Genomic DNA, 27,549 nt, shown 5'->3' with positions numbered 1-27,549 from the left:
CCCCTCCCATTTCTCGCTCTCCCCTCCCATTTCTCTCCCCTCCCATTTCTCTCTATCCCCTCCCATTTCTCTCTCTCTGTCTCTGTCTCTCTCCCCTCCCATTTCTCTCTCTCCCCTCCCATTTCTCTGTCTCTGTCTCTCTCTCTCTCTCCTCCCATTTCTCTCTCTCCTCCCATTTCTCTCTCTCTCCCATTTCTCTCTCCCCTCCCATTTCTCTCTCTCCCCTCCCATTTCTCTCCTCTCCCTATCTCTCTGTCTCCTCTCTCCTCCCATTTCTCTCTCTCTCCTCCCATTTCTCTCTCTCCCATTTCTCTCTCTCTCCTCCCATGTCTCTCCCCTCCCATTTCTCTCTCTCTCTCTCTCTCCCCTCCCATTTCTCTCTCTCCTCTCTCTGTCTCTCTCTCTCTCCCCTCCCATTTCTCTCTCTCCCTATCCCGCTCCTTTTATCTCCAACTATCTTTTCCCCCTCTCAATCTCTCTTCCTCAGTGAGTGTACCTGCCCAGTAGGCCCTACAGATCTCAGTCCTCCATGGCGTCTGGGGTTGGGCAGGCGGAGGTAGACGATGTGGCAGCAGGGTCTTCATCAGGTCTGGCCAAGCCACTTCACCTCCAGCACCTGGAGAGATCCCTACGCCTCGACGCCTTCCTCTGTCAGACCGCCTCAGTCTTCCACAGAGCCCTATCTAGGAAAAGTACAGTTATTTACAATGCATTACAACAGAACAGCGATTATATTTAGGTACTATACAATATGAATTACAACAACACATTACAACAGAACAGAGATTATATTTAGGTACTATACAATATGAATTACAACAACACATTACAACAGAACAGATTTATATTTAGGTACTATACAATATGAATTACAACAACACATTACAACAGAACATAGATTTATATTTAGGTACTATACAATATGAATTACAACAACACATTACAACAGAACATAGATTATATTTAGGCACTATACAATATGAATTACAACAACACATTACAACAGAACAGAGATTATATTTAGGTACTATACAATATGAATTACAACAACACATTACAACAGAACATAGATTTATATTTAGGTACTATACAATATGAATTACAACAACACATTACAACAGAACATAGATTTATATTTAGGTACTATACAATATGAATTACAACAACACATTACAACAGAACATAGATTTATATTTAGGTACTATACAATATGAATTACAACAACACATTACAACAGAACATAGATTTATATTTAGGTACTATACAATATGAATTACAACAACACATTACAACAGAACATAGATTTATATTTAGGTACTATACAATATGAATTACAACAACACATTACAACAGAACATAGATTATATTTAGGTACTATACAATATGAATTACAACAACACATTACAACAGAACATAGATTTATATTTAGGTACTATACAATATGAATTACAACAACACATTACAACAGAACATAGATTATATTTAGGTACTATACAATATGAATTACAACAACACATTACAACAGAACAGAGACACATGTTGGCACAATAACATTTCATGTGACCTTCACCTGTTCTATGTGAGGTTAGATTTAAGGGCCCGTGATGTTGATTTTGGGGTCTTTGCACTCCGCTGGGAAAATATTCAAGTGGAAACTCTTAACCAGTGTTCTAAATCCTCTTTGTGGCTAGAGGGCGCTATACTTTAGTTTTCTTCTTCTAGCATGACCAGAAGGTCAATAACAGAGTCAGCACTGGGGATTTCTCTGCAGCCTGGAATTAATGCTAAATGTCCTTTATTGATGTGACTGGGATGACTCTGGACTTATGTGTATATGGTTTTCATATCGCAGTGATGACAGCGATGATGGTGGACTAAGGGAGGGGCCTTCTCTGGGGCTGACCAATCAGCGCGTGGCGCTGATTAAAGGATGGGTCCTGTGACCCGAAGGAGGAGGGGCTTGTTACCGAGGGAAACAGCCTCAATGGAGCTCTACTACAAGGTGAATATGAGCTTAGTGAGAGTTCACCTGGAAGGTTCAATTAGTTCACCAGGAAGGTTCAATTAGTTCAGCTGGAAGGTTCAATTAGTTCACCAGGAAGGTTCAATTAGTTCAGCTGGAAGGTTCAATTAGTTCACCAGGAAGGTTCAATTAGTTCACCTGGAAGGTTCAATTAGTTCACCAGGAAGGTTCAATTAGTTCAGCTGGAAGGTTCAATTAGTTCACCAGGAAGGTTCAATTAGTTCACCAGGAAGGTTCAATTAGTTCACCTGGAAGGTTCAATTAGTTCACCAGGAAGGTTCAATTAGTTCACCTGGAAGGTTCAATTAGTTCACCAGGAAGGTTCAATTAGTTCAGCTGGAAGGTTCAATTAGTTCACCAGGAAGGTTCAATTAGTTCACCAGGAAGGCTCAATTAGTTCACCAGGAAGGTTCAATTAGTTCACCAGGAAGGGTCAATTAGTTCACCTGGAAGGCTCAATTAGTTCACCTGGAAGGTTCAATTAGTTCAGCTGGAAGGTTCAATTAGTTCAGCTGGAAGGGTCAATTAGTTCACCTGGAAGGCTCAATTAGTTCACCAGGAAGGTTCAATTAGTTCACCAGGAAGGCTCAATTAGTTCACCAGGAAGGTTCAATTAGTTCACCAGGAAGGGTCAATTAGTTCAGCTGGAAGGATCAAATAGTTCACCTGGAAGGCTCAATTAGTTCACCTGGAAGGTTACATTAGTTCACCTGGAAGGTTACATTAGTTCACCAGGAAGGGTCAATTAGTTCACCTGGAAGGCTCAATTAGTTCACCTGGAAGGTTCAATTAGTTCAGCTGGAAGGTTCAATTAGTTCAGCTGGAAGGTTCAAATAGTTCAGCTGGAAGGTTCAACTAGTTCAGCTGGAAGGTTCAAATAGTTCACCTGGAAGGTTCAATTAGTTCACCTGGAAGGTTCAATTAGTTCAGCTGGAAGGCTCAATTAGTTCAGCTGGAAGGTCCAATTAGTTCAGCTGGAAGGTCCAATTAGTTCAGCTGGAAGGTCCAATTAGTTCACCTGGAAGGTTCAATTAGTTCAGCTGGAAGGTTCAATTAGTTCAGCTGGAAGGTTCAATTAGTTCACCTGGAAGGTTCAATTAGTTCAGCTGGAAGGTTCAATTAGTTCACCTGGAAGGTTCAATTAGTTCACCTGGAAGGTTCAATTAGTTCAGCTGGAAGGTTCAATTAGTTCACCTGGAAGGTTCAATTAGTTCAGCTGGAAGGTTCAAACCTGCAATATGTAGCATTTTGGGCGTCCCGACAAAATTCACATAGAAATGTGAGTTATAAAGGTGTCATTCTCATTGAAAGCAAGTCTAAGAAGCGGTAGATCTGTTCTGTGTGCTCTACTTCTATGCTTCCTGTTCTTATATTTCGTTTTTGCATCTTTTACTTTCAGTTTTGTACACCTGCTGAAAATACAATATGTTTGGTTAAGGAAAATATATTTCACAGCGGTTTAGATGGTACAATGATTCTCTACACTACACTATCTTATTTTGTCACATAAACTGAAATTAGGCGAATATTAAGAATTTTATCAACCAGGAAATGGCGGAGTGATTTCTACATAGTGCACCTTTAAACGAGTCCACTCCCTACCAGCTGTTGTATCGTGTATATGATCGTGCTGCTACAGGATATGCTTTAGTAGGAATTTGGATTCCAAGGTGCAATCTCAGATTAATTGTAAACATTGACTCCATACTAGTGCAATATCCTGTATCAATATCCAATCTCACACAGACCTTTATTCACTGCCATTGATTCTCTCTTTCACACTTCCCCCTCCTACTCTCATTCTCTCTCCACAGAACACAAGGCAGACAAAGCCAGGCTATACACAGGGCAGACAAAACCAGGCTATACAACATATCCAAGCTGAAGAAGAGCAGGAAATGGCTCAAGCTATTTGCATGGCTTTATGATTGAGTGTCTAAAATTTAGATTTCCCAAACAACAAATCTAGTCCTGGACAAAAAATACATAAATTCTCCACTGAGCATGCTTTTAGTCGAGGTTTAATCTATGTCAGGGAAACCAAACCTTAGTGATGTAGGGGGTGGTCTTGGTGGATGTATCTGAATTGTTCCTTAGTTTGTGTTGTAACCGTTCTCACCCCTCAGCTGCAGCAGTGTCAGTGTGATAGAACACAACTGCTCTCCACCCAAGGTACGCTGGGTGGTGTAGTCTGAGACGGCTTTAAGAGTCATGGTGATAAATGTAGGAGTGGGTGGAGGTCTTTGTAAATCTGTGAGTTGTTGTGAACTGTCGGTGGTGGAAAAAAGTATTCAATTCGCATACTTGAGTAAAAGTAAAGAAACCTTAATAGAAAATGACTCAAGTAAAAGTGAATGTCACCCAGTAAAATAGTACTTGAGTAAAAGTCAAAGTATATGTGTAAGGACTGGGTGTCGGAGTGCGAAGTCAGGCGCAGGAAAACAGAGGATTCAATAATAATGTTCATTTCATGAAACACGGAGAACCTCGGCCACCCCACTCGACACTGGGTGCTCAACATAAACTGCCCCAGACACGGGGAACGAAAACAGTCCAGTATTATACTCGAACATACACAAACACGTAACGTCTGATAACAAACACCAAGCTTACAATAAACAATCCCGCACAAAGCAACGGGCGGGCCGGCTGACTGATAAAGCCCAACTACTTGGAACAGACACAAAACAGGTGTAACCAATAAACACATAAGGAGGGGGAGGAAAGAATCAGTGGCAGCTGATAGGCCGGTGACGACGACCGCCGAACGCCACCCGAACGGGAAGGAGAGCCTGCCTCGGTCGGAGTCGTGACAATATGGTTTTAAATATACTTAAGCATCAAAAGTAAAAGTATAATGGCACGATTATCAATTTTTTTTATGTACTGATGGCCAGGGTCACACTCCAACACTCAGATATCATTTACAAACTAAGCATTTGTGTTTAGTGAGTCTGCCAGATCAGAGACAGTAGATGACCAGGGATGTTCTCTTGTGGGGGATTTGGACCATTTTCCTGTCCTGCTAAGCTTTCAAAATGTAATGAGTACTTTTGGGTGTCAGGGAAAATGTATGGCGTAAAAAGTACATAATTTTATTTAGGAATGTAGTGAAGTAAAAGTTGTCAAAAACATAAATAAACTCAGCAAAAAAAGAAACGTCCTCTCACTGTCAACTGCGTTTATTTTCAGCAAACTTAACATGTGTAAATATTTGTATGAACATTACAAGGTTCAACAACTGAGACATAAACTGAACAAGTTCCACAGACATGTGACTAACAGAAATTGAATAATGTGTCCCTGAACAAAGCAGGGTCAAAATCAAAAATAACAGTCAGTATCTGGTGATGAGCAGATGAGCAGGGACCCTGGGCATCTTTCTTTTGGTGTTTTTCAGAGTCAGTAGAAAGGCCTCTTTAGTGTCCTAAGTTTTCACAACTGTGACCTTAATTGCCTACCGTCTGTAACCTGTTAGTGTCTTAACGACCGTTCCACAGGTGCATGTTCATTAATTGTTTATGGTTCATTGAACATGCATGGGAAACAGTGTTTAAACCCTTTACAATGAAGATCTGTGAAGTTATTTGCATTTTTACGAATTATCTTTGAAAGACAGGGTCCCGAAAAAGAGACGTTTCTTTTTTTGCTGAATTTAGTAAAGTAAAGTACAGATACTGAAAAAAACTACTTCAAATCAAAAAACTACTTAAGTAGTACTTTAAAGTATTTTTTCTTAAATACTTTACACCACTGTGAACTGTCCTCAGGGCCCCGTACACAGAAAGCATCTCAGACTTGGACTGCTGATCTAGGGTCAGTTTAGTCTTTTATATGGACTGGTGGACCTGACCCTAGATCAGTTTAGTCTTTTATATGGACTGGTGGATCTGACCCTAGATCAGTTTAGTCTTTTATATGGACTGGTGGATCTGACCTTTTATGTGGACTGGTGGATCTGACCCGAGATCAGTTTAGTCTTTTATATGGACTGGTGGATCTGACCTTTTATATGGACTGGTGGATCTGACCTTTTATGTGGACTGGTGGATCTGACCTTTTATGTGGACTGGTGGATCTGACCCGAGATCAGTTTAGTCTTTTATATGGACTGGTGGATCTGACCTTTTATGTGGACTGGTGGATCTGACCCGAGATCAGTTTAGTCTTTTATATGGACTGGTGGATCTGACCTTTTATATGGACTGGTGGATCTGACCTTTTATATGGACTGGTGGATCTGACCCTAGATCAGTTTAGTCTTTTATATGGACTGGTGGATCTGACCTTTTATGTGGACTGGTGGATCTGACCCGAGATCAGTTTAGTCTTTTATATGGACTGGTGGATCTGACCTTTTATGTGGACTGGTGGATCTGACCTTTTATATGGACTGGTGGATCTGACCTTTTATGTGGACTGGTGGATCTGACCTTTTATGTGGACTGGTGGATCTGACCCGAGATCAGTTTAGTCTTTTATATGGACTGGTGGATCTGACCTTTTATGTGGACTGGTGGATCTGACCTTTTATGTGGACTGGTGGATCTGACCCGAGATCAGTTTAGTCTTTTATGTGGACTGGTGGATCTGACCTTTTATATGGACTGGTGGATCTGACCTTTTATGTGGACTGGTGGATCTGACCTTTTATGTGGACTGGTGGATCTGACCTTTTATATGGACTGGTGGATCTGACCTTTTATGTGGACTGGTGGATCTGACCCGAGATCAGTTTAGTCTTTTATATGGACTGGTGGATCTGACCTTTTATATGGACTGGTGGATCTGACCCGAGATCAGCACTCCTGCTCTTGGATGCTTTGTGGATTTCTAGGAGGGGCTAAAGTTCATAGTCTGTGTAGAGCATGTCGATTGGTTTATTAATAATAATTGAGTAATATATTCATAATTGCCTTACTTTTCTGTTTGAATGCCTGAGATAAAAAAAATATCAGCCAAGAACGTTGTCCTAACCAATACCAAAAAAGGTGAAGCGTGTTTTTCTCCTCAATAGAACAGTATCTGTATATGAATGTTTTCACCATCTCCAGCTGGCCCACCAGTGTCTGCGTGAGGTGCGTAGGGCAGCCATCCAAGCCCAGGAGACCCTTCCCCGGGCCGGGAGACCGACCAAGGTGATGACGCTCTACTGGAAGTAATATGAGAAGGAACACAGGAAGAGAGTCTCTGGAACAACGCAAACTGGACGAGGAGATGAGGACTCCCGAGTGGCGAAGCGGTCTAAGTTCACTGCATCTCAGTGCAAGAGGCACTGGAATGCACGGTAGTGACTGGAGGCACGGTAGTGACTGGAGGCACGGTAGTGACTGGAGGCACGGTAGTGACTACCGTCCCTTGTTTGAATCCAGGCTGCATCACCTCCGGCCGTGATTGGGAGTCCCATAGTGCGGCGTACAGTTGGCCCAGCGTCGTCCGGGTTTGGCCGGGGTAGGCATTCGGAATTTTGGATGAAAAGCATGCCCAAATTAAACTGCCAGCTACTCACCCCCAGAAGATAAGATATGCATATTATTAGTAGATTTGGATAGAAAACACTCTGAAGTTTCTAAAACTGTTTGAATCATGTCTGTGAGTATAACAGAACTTATTTAGCAGGCGAAACCCCGAGGACAAACCATTCAGAATTTTTGTTTTTGAGGTCACTCTCTTTTCAATGAATTTTCATTGGGAAACCAGATTTCTAAGGGACCTGCTCGCAGGTCCTACCGCTTCCACTGGATATCAACAGTCTTGAGAAATTGGTTGAGGTTATTCCTTTGTGTAATGAAGAAGTACAGCCATTTTGAAGGACAGTCACTTGAGGTGTCCTGTTAGATAGAAGCGCGTGACCAGAAAGCTAGCTATAGTTGGTTTTAATCCTGTATTAAACACAGATCATCCCGTCTTCAATTTTATCGATTATTAACGTTACAAAATACCTAAAGTTGTATTACAAAAGTAGTTTGAAGTTTTTTGGCAAAGTTTACAGGTAACCGTTGAGATATTTTGTAGTCACGTTTGAGCAAGTTGGAACCGGTGTTTTTCTGGATCAAACGCATGGACATTTTGGATATATATCGACGGAATTAATCGAACAAAAGGACCATTTGTGATGTTTATGGGACATATTGGAGTGCCAACAACAGAAACTCGTCAAAGGTAAGGCATGAATTATATTTTTATTTCTGTGTTTTGTGTCGCGCCTCCAGGGTTGAAATATGCTTCTCTCTCTTTGTTTACAATGGTGCTATACTCAGATAATAGCATCGTATGCTTTCGCCGAAAAGCCTATTTGAATTCTGACATGTTGGCTGGATTCACAACCAGTGTAGCTTTAATTTGGTATCTTTCATGTGTGATTTAATGAAAGTTCGATTTTTATAGTAATTTTCATAGTAATTAATTTGAATTTGGCGCTCTGCATTATCTCTGGCTTTTTGCCAAGTGAGACAGTAGCGTCCCACCTAAACTCTAATTTTTGGATATAAATATGAACTTTACCGAACAAAACATACATGTATTGTGTAACATTAAGTTCTATGAGTGTCATCTGATGAAGATCATCAAAGGTTAGTGATTAATTTTATCTCTATTTCTGCTTTTTGTTACTCCTCTCTTTGGCTGGAAAAATGGCTGTCTTTTTCTGTGACTTGGCTCATACCTAACATAATAGTTTGGTGTGCTTTCGTCGTAAAACCGTTTTGAAATCGGACACTGTGGCTGGATTTACAACAAGTGTACCTTTAAAATGGTGTAAAATACTTGTATGTTTGAGGAATTTAAATTATGGGATTTCTGTTGTTTTGAATTTGGCGCCCTGCAGTTTCACTGGCAGTTGACGAGGTGGGACGCTATCGTCCCACATACCCTAGAGAGGTTTAAACAACTGGCCTGTAAAACAACTGGCCTGTAAAACAACTGGGCTATAAAATGTAAAATGAGTGTTTGCTTAATTCCATAATACACCATAAAACTTACCTCATTATCACAGGACAACCCTCATATCTCCAGTTGTCTCCTTCCAGGTGAAACGTCCGCTGTGTAAACTGAACTTCCTGATCACCCAGACGGAACTGTACGCCCACTTCATGGGGAGGGGGGGGCAAGGGTCCTGGGGCGGAGGGAGAGGAGGAGGAGGGGGGACAGGAGGACATTCTCAAGCTGGATGATACCTCCTCTCACAGCCAGATGGACATCGGGGGATGGGTGATGTTCAGCGTTGGACAGGAGGACAACAGTAATGATTGTTACTTTAACACTCTAAATAACACAGTCAGGTTAATTAATAGTCAAATCCAATCATAATTGATTGGTTACTTGGATCTCAAGTGGAGTCTTCTTGTGTGCTTGACCGTGAAGAGGTACATTACACTTTTTGTGAAATGAAGTTCAGTTGTCATGGTGTTGAATTGTTGTCCGTCTCAGATGGTGAAAACTACAAGTCTCAGGCCCGAAGGAACGCTAAAGAGGCCTACGAGATGCACCAGGCCAGAGTAAGTACCGGTACTACCTCCAACACCCCATCATCATGAAGTCCATAATGTTGACCCACGTAGACCAGAAGAGGCTGGTGGGAAGAGATATGAGAGGACAGGCTCATTGTAATGACCGGAATGGAATTAATTTAACAATATTAAACATACTCCGTTCCATTTATTCCATCCCGTCCATTAGAATGACCCCACCCTCCTATAGCTCCTCCCACCAGCCGCCGCTGACAGACATGAACACTGGCCAGCATTTTCAAAGCAGACTTAAGTCCTCTAGATGCGTCTCTTTGACAAGGAGGCTAAGGACAGTCGCTGTGCCTCCCTTCACCAGGCCAGTGGGAGGTCAGGGTTCGGGGAGAGCTACAAGCCTGTCTAACCCTTCTATCCAGGCCGGAGTGGACATCCCCCATTCAACCATCTTCAAAGGGAAACTGAAGGGCTATCAGCTCAAAGGCATGAACTGGCTGGCTAACCTCTACGAACAGGTGAGTCTCTCTCTCGCTCTCTCTCTCTCTCTCTCTCTCTCTCTCTCTCTCGCTCTGTCTGTCTGTCTGTCTGTCTGTCTGTCTGTCTGTCTGTCTGTCTGTCTGTCTGTCTGTCTGTCTGTCTGTCTGTCTGTCTGTCTGTCTGTCTCTCTGTCTCTCATATCTCTTACATTTTTCATGTAATGACTCATTGTGATGTAATTCCTGTCTCTCTCTCTCCGTAGGGTATTAATGGTATCCTAGCAGATGAGCTGGGTCTGGGGATGACTGTTCAGAGTACCGCCCTGCTGGGGCCCCTGGCTGAGGTAAGCTCTCACACCTTGCTCAAATACAAACTCTATGTAAAATACTGTTTGCCTGGTGAAATGGAACATGACGTACAAACGAACAAACCAAACATTGGATGAACTCAAAAGTACTCTATTGTGTTTGCACTTCGGATGCAAAAGCTGCAACGTCTCATTGTTGAGAAAGAACGAGTGAAAAAAAGTGTCATTCTTTTTTTTTATGGACAATTGTTGATGAATGGGACCATTCCAGCTGCATCCATGACATAATTGCATGAGTCTCTCTGAACCTAAGTTGCTTATAAATGCAAGGGGAAGTAGAGGGACATTTGGAGAATGTCAGTCTACTGTTTCGAGCCCTTGTCCCGTAGGAAGACAACTGTGCCTTGTCGCCAAGTGTTTTCTGTTTTTAATACACACACACACACACCTGTTGTGGTGACTGACTGAGTGTGGTCCTACCGACCTGTACAGCGTGACAACGTCTGGGGTCCGTTCCTCATCATCTCTCCTGCCTCCACGTTGAATAACTGGCAACAGGAGTTTACACTGCTAACCTGACACCAACTGCACCATAGGAGACACATGGATACAGCAGGGAAATGTTCCCCTCTTTCATTCTCTGTCCTCGGCTGTTTTCTTACTTTGTTCTCTTTCGCTCTCCTTCCGTGACCCCCCCCTCCCACCGATCCTCTCTTTCTCTCAGTTCATTCACTGTGTTGTAGATGTGAGGGGTTAATTCCCTGTGTTGTAGATGTGAGGGGTTAATTCACTGTGTTGTAGATGTGAGGGGTTAATTCCCTGTGTTGTAGATGTGAGGGGTTAATTCACTGTGTTGTAGATGTGAGGGGTTAATTCACTGTGTTGTAGATGTGAGGGGTTAATTCCCTGTGTTGTAGATGTGAGGGGTTAATTCCCTGTGTTGTAGATGTGAGGGGTTAATTCCCTGTGTTGTAGATGTGAGGGGTTAATTCACTGTGTTGTAGATGTGAGGGGTTAATTCCCTGTGTTGTAGATGTGAGGGGTTAATTCACTGTGTTGTAGATGTGAGGGGTTAATTCACTGTGTTGTAGATGTGAGGGGTTAATTCCCTGTGTTGTAGATGTGAGGGGTTAATTCCCTGTGTTGTAGATGTGAGGGGTTAATTCACTGTGTTGTAGATGTGAGGGGTTAATTGACTGTGTTGTAGATGTGAGGGGTTAATTCACTGTGTTGTAGATGTGAGGGGTTCATTCACTGTGTTGTAGATGTGAGGGGTTAATTCCCTGTGTTGTAGATGTGAGGGGTTAATTCCCTGTGTTGTAGATGTGAGGGGTTAATTCCCTGTGTTGTAGATGTGAGGGGTTAATTCACTGTGTTGTATATGTGAGGGGTTCATTCACTGTGTTGTAGATGTGAGGGGTTCATTCACTGTGTTGTAGATGTGAGGGGTTCATTCACTGTGTTGTAGATGTGAGGGGTTAATTCCCTGTGTTGTAGATGTGAGGGGTTAATTCCCTGTGTTGTAGATGTGAGGGGTTAATTCCCTGTGTTGTAGATGTGAGGGGTTAATTCCCTGTGTTGTAGATGTGAGGGGTTAATTCCCTGTGTTGTAGATGTGAGGGGTTAATTCACTGTGTTGTAGATGTGAGGGGTTCATTCACTGTGTTGTAGATGTGAGGGGTTAATTCACTGTGTTGTAGATGTGAGGGGTTCATTCACTGTGTTGTAGATGTGAGGGGTTAATTCCCTGTGTTGTAGATGTGAGGGGTTAATTCACTGTGTTGTAGATGTGAGGGGTTAATTCACTGTGTTGTAGATGTGAGGGGTTAATTCCCTGTGTTGTAGATGTGAGGGGTTAATTCCCTGTGTTGTAGATGTGAGGGGTTAATTCACTGTGTTGTAGATGTGAGGGGTTAATTGACTGTGTTGTAGATGTGAGGGGTTCATTCACTGTGTTGTAGATGTGAGGGGTTCATTCACTGTGTTGTAGATGTGAGGGGTTAATTCCCTGTGTTGTAGATGTGAGGGGTTAATTCCCTGTGTTGTAGATGTGAGGGGTTAATTCCCTGTGTTGTAGATGTGAGGGGTTAATTCACTGTGTTGTAGATGTGAGGGGTTCATTCACTGTGTTGTAGATGTGAGGGGTTCATTCACTGTGTTGTAGATGTGAGGGGTTCATTCACTGTGTTGTAGATGTGAGGGGTTAATTCCCTGTGTTGTAGATGTGAGGGGTTAATTCCCTGTGTTGTAGATGTGAGGGGTTAATTCCCTGTGTTGTAGATGTGAGGGGTTAATTCCCTGTGTTGTAGATGTGAGGGGTTAATTCCCTGTGTTGTAGATGTGAGGGGTTAATTCACTGTGTTGTAGATGTGAGGGGTTCATTCACTGTGTTGTAGATGTGAGGGGTTAATTCACTGTGTTGTAGATGTGAGGGGTTCATTCACTGTGTTGTAGATGTGAGGGGTTCATTCACTGTGTTGTAGATGTGAGGGGTTAATTCACTGTGTTGTAGATGTGAGGGGTTAATTCCCTGTGTTGTAGATGTGAGGGGTTAATTCACTGTGTTGTAGATGTGAGGGGTTAATTCCCTGTGTTGTAGATGTGAGGGGTTAATTCCCTGTGTTGTAGATGTGAGGGGTTAATTCACTGTGTTGTAGATGTGAGGGGTTAATTGACTGTGTTGTAGATGTGAGGGGTTCATTCACTGTGTTGTAGATGTGAGGGGTTCATTCACTGTGTTGTAGATGTGAGGGGTTAATTCCCTGTGTTGTAGATGTGAGGGGTTAATTCCCTGTGTTGTAGATGTGAGGGGTTAATTCCCTGTGTTGTAGATGTGAGGGGTTAATTCCCTGTGTTGTAGATGTGAGGGGTTAATTCACTGTGTTGTAGATGTGAGGGGTTCATTCACTGTGTTGTAGATGTGAGGGGTTCATTCACTGTGTTGTAGATGTGAGGGGTTAATTCCCTGTGTTGTAGATGTGAGGGGTTAATTCCCTGTGTTGTAGATGTGAGGGGTTAATTCCCTGTGTTGTAGATGTGAGGGGTTAATTCCCTGTGTTGTAGATGTGAGGGGTTAATTCCCTGTGTTGTAGATGTGAGGGGTTAATTCCCTGTGTTGTAGATGTGAGGGGTTCATTCACTGTGTTGTAGATGTGAGGGGTTAATTCACTGTGTTGTAGATGTGAGGGGTTCATTCACTGTGTTGTAGATGTGAGGGGTTAATTCACTGTGTTGTAGATGTGAGGGGTTCATTCACTGTGTTGTAGATGTGAGGGGTTCATTCACTGTGTTGTAGATGTGAGGGGTTCATTCACTGTGTTGTAGATGTGAGGGGTTCATTCACTGTGTTGTAGATGTGAGGGGTTCATTCACTGTGTTGTAGATGTGAGGGGTTCATTCACTGTGTTGTAGATGTGAGGGGTTCATTCACTGTGTTGTAGATGTGAGGGGTTCATTCACTGTGTTGTAGATGTGAGGGGTTCATTCACTGTGTTGTAGATGTGAGGGGTTAATTCACTGTGTTGTAGATGTGAGGGGTTCATTCACTGTGTTGTAGATGTGAGGGGTTCATTCACTGTGTTGTAGATGTGAGGGGTTCATTCACTGTGTTGTAGATGTGAGGGGTTAATTCACTGTGTTGTAGATGTGAGGGGGGTGCGGCATGTCAACCAGCTTGTATCAGAGGCCTGGCATCTTGCCACACACCCTCCTCTTCCTCCTCTCCTCCTTCTCCACACCCTCCTCTTCCCCCTCTCTCCTCCTTCTCCACACCCTCCTCTTCCTCCTCTCTCCTCCTCCGTCACTGTTGGCTGTTTCTCAGAAGATAGTAAATCAAAAGTTTCCCCATGGTAACGAGGTGTTAACAAATGTCAGATGAATATCAGTTAGTTCCTGGGGAACGAGACGGGCATAGAAACGGACCCAACAACAATGGAAACACACACACAACGGAGCCTCAGCCGGTACGCCTGATTCATTAACTCTCACATCTCCAGTCAGAGTTCACATGTTTTCTGGCCAAACAAGAAGGAGATTTTGTAAAAGGACATTGTATGAAAACTAAAAAAGTTCTCTTTTATATTGAAACAAGTATTGTTGCAGCTTGTGCATTTAAAAACACTGTTGTGATAAGACAAATGTTTAATTTTTTTTACACAGGAGAACTCCTTTTAAATATTTAAATACATTTAGTCAATAGTTACTATAGAAACATTAGGAACACCTTCCTAATATTGTGTTGCACTCCTTTTTGTCCTCAGAACAGTCTCAATTCATCAGGGCATCGACTCTACAAGATGCCTGGCCCATGTTGACTCCAATGCTTCCTACAGTTGTGTCAAGTTGGCTGGATGTCCTTTGGGTGTTGGACCATTCTTGATACACACGGGAAACTGTCGAGTGTGGAAAAACTCAGCAGCGTTGCAGTTCTTGACACAAACCGGTGTGCATGGCACCTACTACCAAACGCGGTTCAAATGCACTTAAATATTTTGTCTTACCCATTCACCCTCTGAATGGCACACACACACACAATCCATCTCTCAATTGTGTCAAGGCGTAAAAATCCTTCTTTAACCCGTCTCCCCCCCTTCATCTACACTGATTGAAGTGGATTTAACAAGTGACGTCAATAAGGGATCATAGCTTTCACCTGGTCAGTCTATGTCATGGACAGAGCAGGTGTTCTTCATGTTTTGTAAACTCTGTGTGCTTACCTTGTGTAATGTTTGTCCTTCAGGTGTTGCCATACTAGTGGAACCCTCATGACAGGAAGGTGATCAGGAAGTTCTGGAGCCCGGAGAGCCAATGGCACATTCACTATGTGTTTTACAATAAGTGACGATGCAATATTCTAAGAGCCGAGAAGGCTGAGTTGGTAACTGGATCTAAGCTAAGTCCTCCTACTGAACAACCTATGCCCTTGTAACAGTATAACTTTAGTCCGTCCCCTCGCTCCGGGCGCGAACCAGGGACCCTCTGCACACATCAACAACAGTTACCCACGAAGCGTCGTTACCCATCGCGCCACAAAGGCCGCGGCTTCAAGGTTTCAGAGCAAGTGACGTCACCGACTGAAAGGCTGCTAGCGCGCACCACCGCTACCTAGCTAGCCATTTCACATCGGTTACACCCTCGTCTCCCCCTGTAGAAAACCCTGTACACCCATAATGCTCCGTTCCACGTGGTGATCGCCAGCTTTCAGCTGGCAGGACATGGTTCTAGATGAGGCCCAGGCACTGAAGAGAAGTACCAGTGTTCGGTGGAACGTCCTGATCCAGTTCCGGTGTAGAAACAAACTGCTGCTGTAACACCTATACAGAACACCATGGCAGAGGTGAAAGGTCATATACCATGTTCACACTATAGCTTGGGTATTTAACAACTATTGTTCTTTTCTGGTTGTAAAAACTCCAGTGGAACGTAACTTAAGTCAGGGAAATAAAGCCTGTCTTAGCTTGGCTCACTGTGAATCAAGTCAACCCAAAGAGCCATGTCTATACCCTGAAAACTTATCTAGACTGTATGGAACAAAAGTGTCTGTCTGGTTTGTCTGTCTTGTCTGTCTTTGTCTGTCTGTCTGTCTGTCTGTCTGTCTGTCTGTCTGTCTGTCTGTCTGTCTGTCTGTCTGTCTGTCTGTCTGTCTGTCTGTCTGTCTGTCTGTCTGTCTGTCTGTCTGTCTGTCTGTCTGTCTGTCTGTCTGTCTGTCTGTCTGTCTGTCTGTCTGTCTGTCTGTCTGTCTGTCTGTCTGTCTGTCTGTCTGTCTGTCTGTCTGTCTGTCTGTCTGTCTGTCTGTCTGTCTGTCTGTCTGTCTGTCTGTCTGTCTGTCTGTCTGTCTGTCTGTCTGTCTGTCTGTCTGTCTGTGTGTGTGTGTGTGTGTGTGTGTGTGTGTGTGTGTGTGTGTGTGTGTGTGTGTGTGTGTGTGTGTGTGTGTGTGTGTGTGTGTGTGTGTGTGTGTGTGTGTGTGTGTGTGTGTGTGTGTGTGTGTGTGTGTGTGTGTGTGTGTGTGTGTGTGTGTGTGTGTGTGTGTGTGTGTGTGTGTGTGTGTGTGTGTGTGTGTGTGTGTGTGTGTGTGTGTGTCTGTCGTGTGTGTCTGTCTGTCTGTCTGTCTGTCTGTCTGTCTGTCTGTGTGTCTGTCTGTCTGTGTGTCTGTCTGTCTGTCTGTCTGTCTGTCTGTCTGTCTGTCTGTGTGTCTGTGTGTGTGTGTGTGTGTGTGTGTGTGTGTGTGTGTGTGTGTGTGTGTGTGTGTCTGTCTGTCTGTCTGTCTGTCTGTCTGTCTGTCTGTCTGTCTGTCTGTCTGTCTGTCTGTCTGTCTGTCTGTCTGTCTGTCTGTCTGTCTGTCTGTCTGTCTGTCTGTCTGTCGCCCAGATTCACACGACCTTAAGAAGACATTTCCGTTTTAGCTAGCTTGATAGCTAGCTAAAACGGTTGCCTAGCAACAACCATCTTAAGAAGATGAATAAGAAGACATTTGAGGACATAAAATCTTAAGATATTATTAAGGAATTGCACTTATGAACTTTTTGAGTTAAGCAGCTAAGCAGCTTCCTAAGTTTTTTTTGCGTAAGAAGTGTTTTGTGAATCTGGGCCCAGGACCAGACATTGTTCTCTACTGCTCTCTCTTTAGTTGTGGGCCCTGCTTCATTTCATCATGCCTACGCTGTTGGACTCCCATGAAGACTTGTGGTTCTCTACAGACATCGAGAGCCATGCAGAGAACAAGTCTGCCATCGACCAGAGTAGGGACAGTATACACACCACATCTCCTGCAATTATATTTCACTGCCATTTGATATTTTATGTACTTACAAAGGACATTAATACTTAAGAAAAGTGTTCAATTTCACTTGTCTTAATGTAATGATTTGTAGCTGAATGTTTCTCTGTTCAGACCATATCTCTATTTTTTATTGTTGTTTAGACCAGCTGAAGGTTTACATGTTGTTGTTGTTGTTTAGACAGCTGAATGTTTACATGTTGTTGTTTAGACCAGCTGAATGTTTACATATTGTTGTTGTTTAGACAGCTGAATGTTTACATGTTGTTGTTTAGATCAGCTGTCCAGGCTCCATATGATCCTGAAACCATTCATGTTGTTGTTGTTGTTTAGACCAGCTTCATGTTGTTGTTTAGACCAGCTTCATGTTGTTGTTGTTGTTGTTTAGACCAGCTTCATGTTGTTGTTGTTGTTGTTTAGACCAGCTTCATGTTGTTGCTGTTGTTTAGACCAGCTTCATGTTGTTGTTTAGACCAGCTTCATGTTGTTGTTTAGACCAGCTTCATGTTGTTGTTGTTGTTGTTTAGACCAGCTTCATGTTGTTGTTGTTGTTGTTTAGACCAGCTTCATGTTGTTGTTGTTGTTTAGACCAGCTTCATGTTGTTGTTGCTGTTGTTTAGACCAGCTCCATGTTGTTGTTGTTGTTGTTTAGACCAGCTTCATGTTGTTGTTGTTGTTGTTTAGACCAGCTTCATGTTGTTGTTGTTGTTGTTTAGACCAGCTTCATGTTGTTGCTGTTGTTGTTTAGACCAGCTTCATGTTGTTGTTGTTGTTGTTTAGACCAGCTTCATGTTGTTGTTGTTTAGACCAGCTTCATGTTGTTGTTGTTGTTGTTTAGACCAGTTTCATGTTGTTTAGACCAGCTTCATCATGTTGTTGTTGTTGTTTAGACCAGCTTCATGTTGTTGTTGTTGTTTAGACCAGCTTCATGTTGTTGTTGTTGTTTAGACCAGCTTCATGTTGTTGTCGTTTAGACCAGCTTCATGTTGTTGTTGTTAAGACCAGCTTCATGTTGTTGTTGTTAAGACCAGCTTCATGTTGTTGTTGTTTAGACCAGCTTCATGTTGTTGTTGTTTAGACCAGCTTCATGTTGTTGTTGTTGTTGTTTAGACCAGCTTCATGTTGTTGTTGTTGTTGTTTAGACCAGCTTCATGTTGTTGTTGTTGTTTAGACCAGCTTCATGTTGTTGTTGTTGTTTAGACCAGCTTCATGTTGTTGTTGTTTAGACCAGCTTCATGTTGTTGTTGTTTAGACCAGCTTCATGTTGTTGTTGTTTAGACCAGCTTCATGTTGTTGTTTAGAACAGCTTCATGTTGTTGTTGTTTAGACCAGCTTCATGTTGTTGTTGTTTAGACCAGCTTCATGTTGTTGTTGTTTAGACCAGCTTCATGTTGTTGTTTAGACCAGCTTCATGTTGTTGTTGTTTAGACCAGCTTCATGTTGTTGTTGTTTAGACCAGCTTCATGTTGTTGTTGTTTAGACCAGCTTCATGTTGTTGTTGTTTAGACCAGCTTCATGTTGTTGTTGTTTAGACCAGCTTCATGTTGTTGTTGTTGTTGTTTAGACCAGCTTCATGTAACAGATCCCCCCCCCACTTTAACAGATCTCTCTCCCCCCACTGTAACAGATCTCCCCCCCCACTGTAACAGATCCCCCCCCCCCCCCCCACTGTAACAGATCCCCCCCCCCACTTTAACAGATCTCTCTCCCCCACTGTAACAGATCTCTCTCCCCCACTGTAACAGATCTCTCTCCCCCACTGTAACAGATCTCTCTCCCCCACTGTAACAGATCTCTCTCCCCCACTGTAACGGATCTCTCTCCCCCACTGTAACGGATCTCTCTCCCCCCACTGTAACAGATCTCCCCCCACCCACTGTAACAGATCTCCCCCCACCCACTGTAACAGATCCCCCCCCCACTGTAACAGATCCCCCCCCCCACTTTAACAGATCTCTCTCCCCCACTGTAACAGATCTCTCTCCCCCACTGTAACAGATCTCTCTCCCCCACTGTAACAGATCTCTCTCCCCCACTGTAACAGATCTCTCTCCCCCACTGTAACAGATCTCTGTCCCCCACTGTAACAGATCTCTGTCCCCCACTGTAACAGATCTCTGTCCCCCACTGTAACAGATCTCTCTCCTCCACTGTAACAGATCTCTCTCCCCCACTGTAACAGACCCCCCCCCCCCCCCCACTGTAACAGCTCTCTCCCCCCACTGTAACAGATCTCTGTCCCCCACTGTAACAGATCTCTGTCCCCCACTGTATCAGATCTCTGTCCCCCACTGTAACAGCTCTCTCCCCCACTCTAACAGATCTCTCTCCCCCACTGTAACAGATCTCTCTCCCCCACTGTAACAGATCTCTCTCCCCCACTGTAACAGATCTCTGTCCCCCACTGTAACAGCTCTCTCTCCCCCACTGTAACAGCTCTCTCTCTCCCCCACTGTAACAGATCTCTGTCCCCCACTGTAACAGCTCTCTCTCCCCCCACTGTAACAGCTCTCTCTCCCCCCACTGTAACAGCTCTCTCTCTCCCACTGTAACAGCTCTCTCTCTCTCCCACTGTAACAGCTCTCTCTCCCACTGTAACAGATCTCTCTCCCACTGTAACAGATCTCTCTCCCCCACTGTAACAGCTCTCTCTCTCCCACTGTAACAGCTCTCTCTCTCCCCCCACTGTAACAGCTCTCTCTCTCCCCCCACTGTAACAGCTCTCTCTCTCCCCCCACTGTAACAGCTCTCTCTCTCCCCCCACTGTAACAGCTCTCTCTCTCCCCCCACTGTAACAGCTCTCTCTCTCTCCCACTGTAACAGCTCTCTCCCCCCACTGTAACAGCTCTCTCTCTCTCCCACTGTAACAGCTCTCTCCCCCCACTGTAACAGCTCTCTCTCTCTCCCACTGTAACAGCTCTCTCCCCCCACTGTAACAGCTCTCTCTCTCCTCCACTGTAACAGCTTTCTCCCCCCACTGTAACAGCTCTCTCTCTCTCCCACTGTAACAGCTCTCTCTCTCCCCCCACTGTAACAGCTCTCTCTCTCCCCCCACTGTAACAGCTCTCTCTCTCTCCCACTGTAACAGCTCTCTCCCCCCACTGTAACAGCTCTCTCTCTCTCCCACTGTAACAGCTCTCTCTCTCTCCCACTGTAACAGCTCTCTCCCCCCACTGTAACAGCTCTCTCTCTCTCCCACTGTAACAGCTCTCTCCCCCCACTGTAACAGCTCTCTCTCTCCTCCACTGTAACAGCTCTCTCCCCCCACTGTAACAGCTCTCTCTCTCTCCCACTGTAACAGCTCTCTCCCCCCACTGTAACAGCTCTCTCTCTCCCCCCACTGTAACAGCTCTCTCTCTCTCCCACTGTAACAGCTCTCTCCCCCCACTGTAACAGCTCTCTCTCTCTCCCACTGTAACAGCTCTCTCCCCCCACTGTAACAGCTCTCTCTCTCTCCCACTGTAACAGCTCTCTCCCCCCACTGTAACAGCTCTCTCTCTCCTCCACTGTAACACCTTTCTCCCCCCACTGTAACAGCTCTCTCTCTCTCCCACTGTAACAGCTCTCTCTCTCTCCCACTGTAACAGCTCTCTCTCTCCCCCCACTGTAACAGCTCTCTCTCTCCCACTGTAACAGCTCTCTCCCCCCACTGTAACAGCTCTCTCTCTCCCACTGTAACAGATCTCTCTCTCCCACTGTAACAGCTCTCTCCCCCCACTGTAACAGCTCTCTCTCTCCCACTGTAACAGATCTCTCTCCCCCACTGTAACAGATCTCTCTCCCCCACTGTAACAGATCTCTCCCCCCCACTGTAACAGATCTCTCTTCCCCACTGTAACAGATCTCTCTCCCCCACTGTAACAGATCTCTCCCCCCCACTCTAACAGATCTCTCTCCCCCACTGTAACAGATCTCTCCCCCCCACTCTAACAGATCTCTCTCCCCCACTGTAACAGATCTCTCTCCATCCCACTGTAATTTTAACCCACTGTGGGCTGAGGAACTGGCTTTGTCCCACCACTAGGTGGTGCTGTGGGTCTGTCAATGTAGGGATAAGACTTATTTCTCTCTCACAGCCATTCTGATAGTCATTCCACTACCAACAGAAGGTAGAGGGGTGAATGACTGGTTCACAGCCATTCTGATAGTCATTCCACTGAGGGGGTGAATGACTGGTTCACAGCCGTTCTGATAGTCATTCCACTGAGGGGGTGAATGACTGGTTCACAGCCATTCTGATAGTCATTCCACTGAGGAGGTGAATGACTGGTTCACAGCCATTCTGATAGTCATTCCACTGAGGGGGTGAATGACTGGTTCACAGCCATTCTGATAGTCATTCCACTGAGGGGGTGAATGACTGGTTCACAGCCATTCTGATAGTCATTCCACTGAGGGGGTGAATGACTGGTTCACAGCCGTTCTGATAGTCATTCCACTGAGGGGGTGAATGACTGGTTCACAGCCATTCTGATAGTCATTCCACTGAGGAGGTGAATGACTGGTTCACAGCTGTTCTGATAGTCATTCCATTGGGGGGGTGAATGACTGGTTCACAGCCATTCTGATAGTCATTCCACTGAGGGGGTGAATGACTGGTTCACAGCCATTCTGATAGTCATTCCACTGAGGAGGTGAATGACTGGTTCACAGCTGTTCTGATAGTCATTCCATTGGGGGGGTGAATGACTGGTTCACAGCCATTCTGATAGTCATTCCATTGGGGGGGTGAATGACTGGTTCACAGCCATTCTGATAGTCATTCCACTGAGGAGGTGAATGACTGGTTCACAGCTGTTCTGATAGTCATTCCATTGGGGGGGTGAATGACTGGTTCACAGCCATTCTGATAGTCATTCCACTGAGGGGGTGAATGACTGGTTCACAGCCATTCTGATAGTCATTCCACTGCCAACAGAAGGTGGAGGTCCATCAGATTGTTTTATTGATGCTGTGTCTGTCTCCAGAACCTGATGTTGATCTGTCCCAGCCCAGGTCTGATGGGTCACAGTGATGTTCTGGTCCACAGTCGATGCTCTGCCAAATCCACCATCCTACAACCAGGCCAGCGACCCAACTTCCTGCCCACTGCCATGCCCAGGGTAAGGCCTCACTGTGTGTTTTGAGAGAGAGAATAAGAGAGAGAGAGTGTGTGTGTGTGTGTTTTTCTTTAGGAAGGTAAATAAATACGTGGTCCGACAGAGGAAAAACAGAAGGCAGGAGACATTTTTAGAAGTCACTGTTCGTTTAGATTGCAGCTGGATGCCACCACAGGGGGTTCACACAACACATGTCACGCAGATATAAGGCTGCTCATTGTTGCACGTTTCCAAAGACAACACACCCTCCCCCAACACGCAACCTGCTGCACTGTCTCTCTCTCACACACACACACACACACACACACACACACACACACACACACACACACACACACACACACACACACACACACACACACACACACACACACACACACACACACACACACACACTCTGTTTTGACCTAATAAATCTCACAGTTGTCGCCTCAGTTTTCGTGCCCCTTTTCCTTTCAGCTTGTGCAGTCCGCTCTTTAGACCTGTTCTGCCCACAGTTGGCAGAGCAGAGACCCAGGCAGGCGCCAGAGTGGCAGCACGTCCGTGGGAACCTGATAACACATATTATTTATTATCACAGAGAACTAGGGCCTGTGACCTTGGTTGACCTTTTGTGGCATAGCTTGTTCATAGAGTCCCCATTTAGGCCTGCGAGCCTCTTTGTGCCAAAATACGTTTGTAACATGTCTGAGATCAGACAAGAAGGAAGGAAGGAGGGTTATACTGGCTGATGAGAGAGTGGGAGGAGACGATAGTATGGATACAGAGAAGGACACAGAATGGGCACTGGTCTTTATGAATCACCCCAGCAGGACATATTGTTAGCGCTTATTTAGTGAGCCAACAAAAAAAACCAACCCTGTCATGTGTTCCTCTGTGGAACAACAAATAGTTGATTTGTCAAATTGGAGTCGTGAGACCTGACCTAGGGGTCCTGGCTGGCTGGCACAATGAACCAATGAGAGGTTACAGTCATGTTCCCAGTGACATATTGAGGGTGGCTCTGAAAGGAGATTTATAGAAGGGGAGATCAAAAATCACAGTGATCAAATCAACATCTGAACATTTCATCGGAATGACAAATAATTCTCCTGTTTGGTTCCCTAGGTAACATGGCTTCCCATGGAGCGGTACTGTGGTGACCGCGCGGCGAGTACGAGCGGCGGGTGACGCGGACGGGAGGGGGGCTCGGCCGTCTAGCAGCGCTTACTGCATGGCCCCCCTGATTTGGCCTCTGATTGACTGTCTAGAGCAGGGGTGTCAAACTCATTCCATGGAGGGCCTAGTGTCTGCTGGTTTTTGTTTTTTCCTTTCAGTTAAGACCTAGACAACCAGGTGTGGGGAGTTCCTTACTAATTAGTGACCTGACTTCATCAATCAAGTACAAGGGTGGAGCGAAAACCCACAGACACTCGGCCCTTCGTGGAATGAGTTTGACAGCTGTGGTCTAGAGCCAATGCCTTTTACCCACGATGCCCTGGGGGAGTGATGGCGCTCTACCCCCACCATGGCTGGCCCTCATCAGAATACCAGGTACGGAGAGAGTGTGTGTGTGTGTGAGTGTGCTTGTGTGTGCGTTGGAACTAAAACAGTGGAAGGAAACACTTTCCCTCGTCCTGCCGCCCTGCAATCAGACGACACATAAAGTGAGCCAGAGGAACTAGGGTCTGCCAGCTCTGGGAGGGTAACCCTCTGGGAGGACCACCTCAGGTCACAGTAAGAAGCAGGATAAGGATAGCCTGGGTCAGGAGTTCAGTCAAGGGGTCATTCCAGAGGACATCAGAGCCAGCCTAGTGTACTCTTCTCCCACTGCCAGCCTAGTGTACTCTTCTGCCACTGCCAGCCTAGTGTACTCTTCTACCACTGCCAGCCTAGTGTACTCTTCTCCCACTGCCAGCCTAGTGTACTCTTCTGCCACTGCCAGCCTAGTGTACTCTTCTACCACTGCCAGCCTAGTGTACTCTTCTCCCACTGCCAGCCTAGTGCACTCTTCTACCACTGCCAGCCTAGTGTACTCTTCTCCCACTGCCAGCCTAGTGTACTCTTCTCCCACTGCCAGCCTAGTGCACTCTTCTACCACTGCCAGCCTAGTGTACTCTTCTCCCACTGCCAGCCTAGTGTACTCTTCTACCACTGCCAGCCTAGTGTACTCTTCTCCCACTGCCAGCCTAGTGTACTCTTCTGCCACTGCCAGCCTAGTGTACTCTTCTACCACTGCCAGCCTAGTGTACTCTTCTCCCACTGCCAGCCTAGTGCACTCTTCTACCACTGCCAGCCTAGTGTACTCTTCTCCCACTGCCAGCCTAGTGTACTCTTCTGCCACTGCCAGCCTAGTGTACTCTTCTACCACTGCCAGCCTAGTGTACTCTTCTCCCACTGCCAGCCTAGTGTACTCTTCTCCCACTGCCAGCCTAGTGCACTCTTCTGCCACTGCCAGCCTAGTGTACTCTTCTACCACTGCCAGCCTAGTGTACTCTTCTCCCACTGCCAGCCTAGTGTACTTTTCTCCCACTGCCAGCCTAGTGTACTCTTCTCCCACTGCCAGCCTAGTGTACTCTGTGCCACTGCCAGCCTAGTGTACCCTTCTCCCACTGCCAGCCTAGTGTACTCTTCTCCCACTGCCAGCCTAGTGTACTCTTCTCCCACTGCCAGCCTAGTGTACTCTTCTCCCACTGCCAGCCTAGTTTACTCTTCTGCCACTGCCAGCCAGTGTACTCTTCTCCCAGCCAGTGTGTCCTACCGATCTTCAGACTCTCTATCAAACACACTACTTTATCACAGACCTGCTACTGTGGGTGTCTTTATCCCAGACCTGTTACTGTGGGTGTCTTTATCTCAGACCTGTTACTGTGGGTCACACAGACCAGTCTCTGTCAGACCAGATGACTGATGTGTAGTAGGGGTCAGAGGTTAACAAAGACTTCCCGGCTCACAGACCTTTCAACCCTACGCTTTACTTTATAATGACATCCCACTTTTGGTTTGGAGTCCTATTGTTTTTGTCCCTGGGAATGGTGTGTGGGGGGGGGGGGCTGGGGGACGGGGGGTGGGGGGGGGGCCTGGTTGTGTGAGAACCGTCTGAGAGCTTGTGAAGTTTCTCGGGGGAGGAGGACAAAGCGAGGAAGTTTAACTATTGGTCATTGTGTCCAGTGCTTTTAGGTTGATAGACTGTATTCAGACTCCTAGTGATGTCGTCTCTCACCTCGCCTTGCGCAGGAAGTCTTCATCTTTCTGTGTGTGTGTCTCCAGTCTCATTCACAGCTCTGTATTCAGACTCCTAGTGATGTCGTCTCTCACCTCGCCTTGCGCAGGAAGTCTTCATCTTTCTGTGTGTGTGTCTCCAGTCTCATTCACAGCTCTGTATTCAGACTCCTAGTGATGTCGTCTCAACTCGCCTTGCGCAGGAAGTCTTCATCTTTCTGTGTGTGTGTTCCCAGTCTCATTCACAGCTCTGTATTCAGACTCCTAGTGATGTCGTCTCAACTCGCCTTGCACAGGAAGTCTTCCTCTTTCTGTGTTTGACTGCGCTTGCATGCCTCAATGTCTGTTTGCACGATGTGTGTGTGTCTGAGGGTGTGTGTGTGTGTGTCTGAGGGTGTGTGTGTGTGTGTCTCTGAGGGTGTGTGTGTGTGTGTCTGAGGGTGTGTGACTAATTTTCAGACGAGTTGAGGTGTCTCACTCTCTGTGTGTTGACGTGTCTCACCTCTCCTCTCACAGTCTCCCAGACACTTTCTCTCTGTGTGTTGACGTGTCTCACCTCTCCTCTCACAGTCTCCCAGACACTTTCTCTCTGTGTGTTGACGTGTCTCACCTCTCCTCTCACAGTCTCCCAGACACTTTCTCTCTGTGTGTTGACGTGTCTCACCTCTCCTCTCACAGTCTCCCAGACACTTTCTCTCTGTGTGTTGACGTGTCTCACCTCTCCTCTCACAGTCTCCCAGACACTTTCTCTCTGTGTGTTGACGTGTCTCACCTCTCCTCTCACAGTCTCCCAGACACTTTCTCTCTGTGTGTTGACGTGTCTCACCTCTCCTCTCACAGTCTCCCAGACACTTTCTCTCTGTGTGTTGACGTGTCTCACCTCTCCTCTCACAGTCTCCCAGACACTTTCTCTCTGTGTGTTGACGTGTCTCTCCTCTGTCTCAGAGTGATGTGAAGGAAATGACCCAATGCTCCATCAATCCTACTGAACTATTGTTGCCACATCAAGGCTCATATGTTCAGTAGTTCACCAGTTTTCCCACACTCCTCTCTCTCGCTCTCTATCTCTCTCTCTCTTTTTCCCACCCTCTCTCGCTCTCTCCCACCCTTTGTTCCTTTTCAACCCTTTCTCCCTCTGCCACCTTCTCACCCCTTCCCCTCTCCAACCCTCTTTCTCTCCGTGTCTCAACCTCCCTTTCCTACCCTCCCTCCCGTCCCTCTCACTGAAATCGCAGTCCCACACCTTTTCATTATACACACCCGATGAATAGTATTTGTTTGAGCATGGCGTGAGCTACCAACCAATATCGGCCAACACATCTAGTCTTGAGAACCGGGTGGGAGAAAATAATGCCGTCAGATGCTTGAGTTGATTATGACGATTGATGGAAGAGTTTTGATCATAAATACAAATCTCGTTGAGCTTTGTTTGTTAAACATGAGGTTCGTCTCGTGGCCATCTATCTTTGCTATTTCTCTTAAAAGGTCCAATACAGCCTTTTTTTAATCTCAATATCAAATCATTTCTGGGTAATTTATTGAGATTGTTTTCAATTAAAATGGTCAAAAAGAAACAAAAAATAGTTTCTTTGCAAAGAGCAATTTCTCAAGCAGGAACTTAGCTTGGACTGTCTGGGGGAGGGGAGGGGAGGGGAAAACCTGAAAACGAGCTGCTATTGGTAGAGAGGTTTGGAACTCTCTTTCTTAAAGCTGATTTGTGGTCGATGTGGACTCTGTATTGGCCGTGCAGCATTTACCGGTGACACTGCAGAAGTCAGGGCATTCGTACTTCTTAGACTTTATGGAGCAGAGCCTATCTATTGTGAAGGAAGTGAGTTTGTGTTTATATAGGATTTACCGCCCCCACCTACCGTCAACCAATCATTCCAACACAGAGCTACAACATTTGGGGAGGTGCTCGGCGATGCGGTACGGAGCTTGATTTTGGCCTCCGTGTCCCTCCTGAGGCGCCGCACTTGCTTCACCCCCTCCAGTACGGAGCATCCAGACCACATGGCATAAGTCTGTCTTTATACTTGCTTCACCCCCTCCAGTACGGAGCATCCAGACCACATGGCATAAGTCTGTCTTTATACTTGCTTCACCCCCTCCAGTACGGAGCGTCCAGACCACATGGCATAAGTCTGTCTTTATACTTGCTTCACCCCCTCCAGTACGGAGCGTCCAGACCACATGGCATAAGT

At 45.5% G+C, this 27,549-nt stretch overlaps 1 pseudogene; it reads left to right on the top strand.

The window, feature by feature from the left end:
• Positions 1-529: 529 nt before the first annotated feature.
• LOC139555797 (chromatin-remodeling ATPase INO80-like) lies at positions 530-23,314 on the top strand (annotated as a pseudogene).
• The last annotated feature ends 4,235 nt before the right edge of the window (positions 23,315-27,549 follow it).

This window comes from Salvelinus alpinus, chromosome 27, assembly GCF_045679555.1.
Source record: "Salvelinus alpinus chromosome 27, SLU_Salpinus.1, whole genome shotgun sequence".
Taxonomy (NCBI): domain Eukaryota; kingdom Metazoa; phylum Chordata; class Actinopteri; order Salmoniformes; family Salmonidae; genus Salvelinus; species Salvelinus alpinus.
The sequence above is the reverse complement of the archived record's forward strand: the minus strand, read 5'-3'. Positions and strand labels throughout refer to the sequence as shown.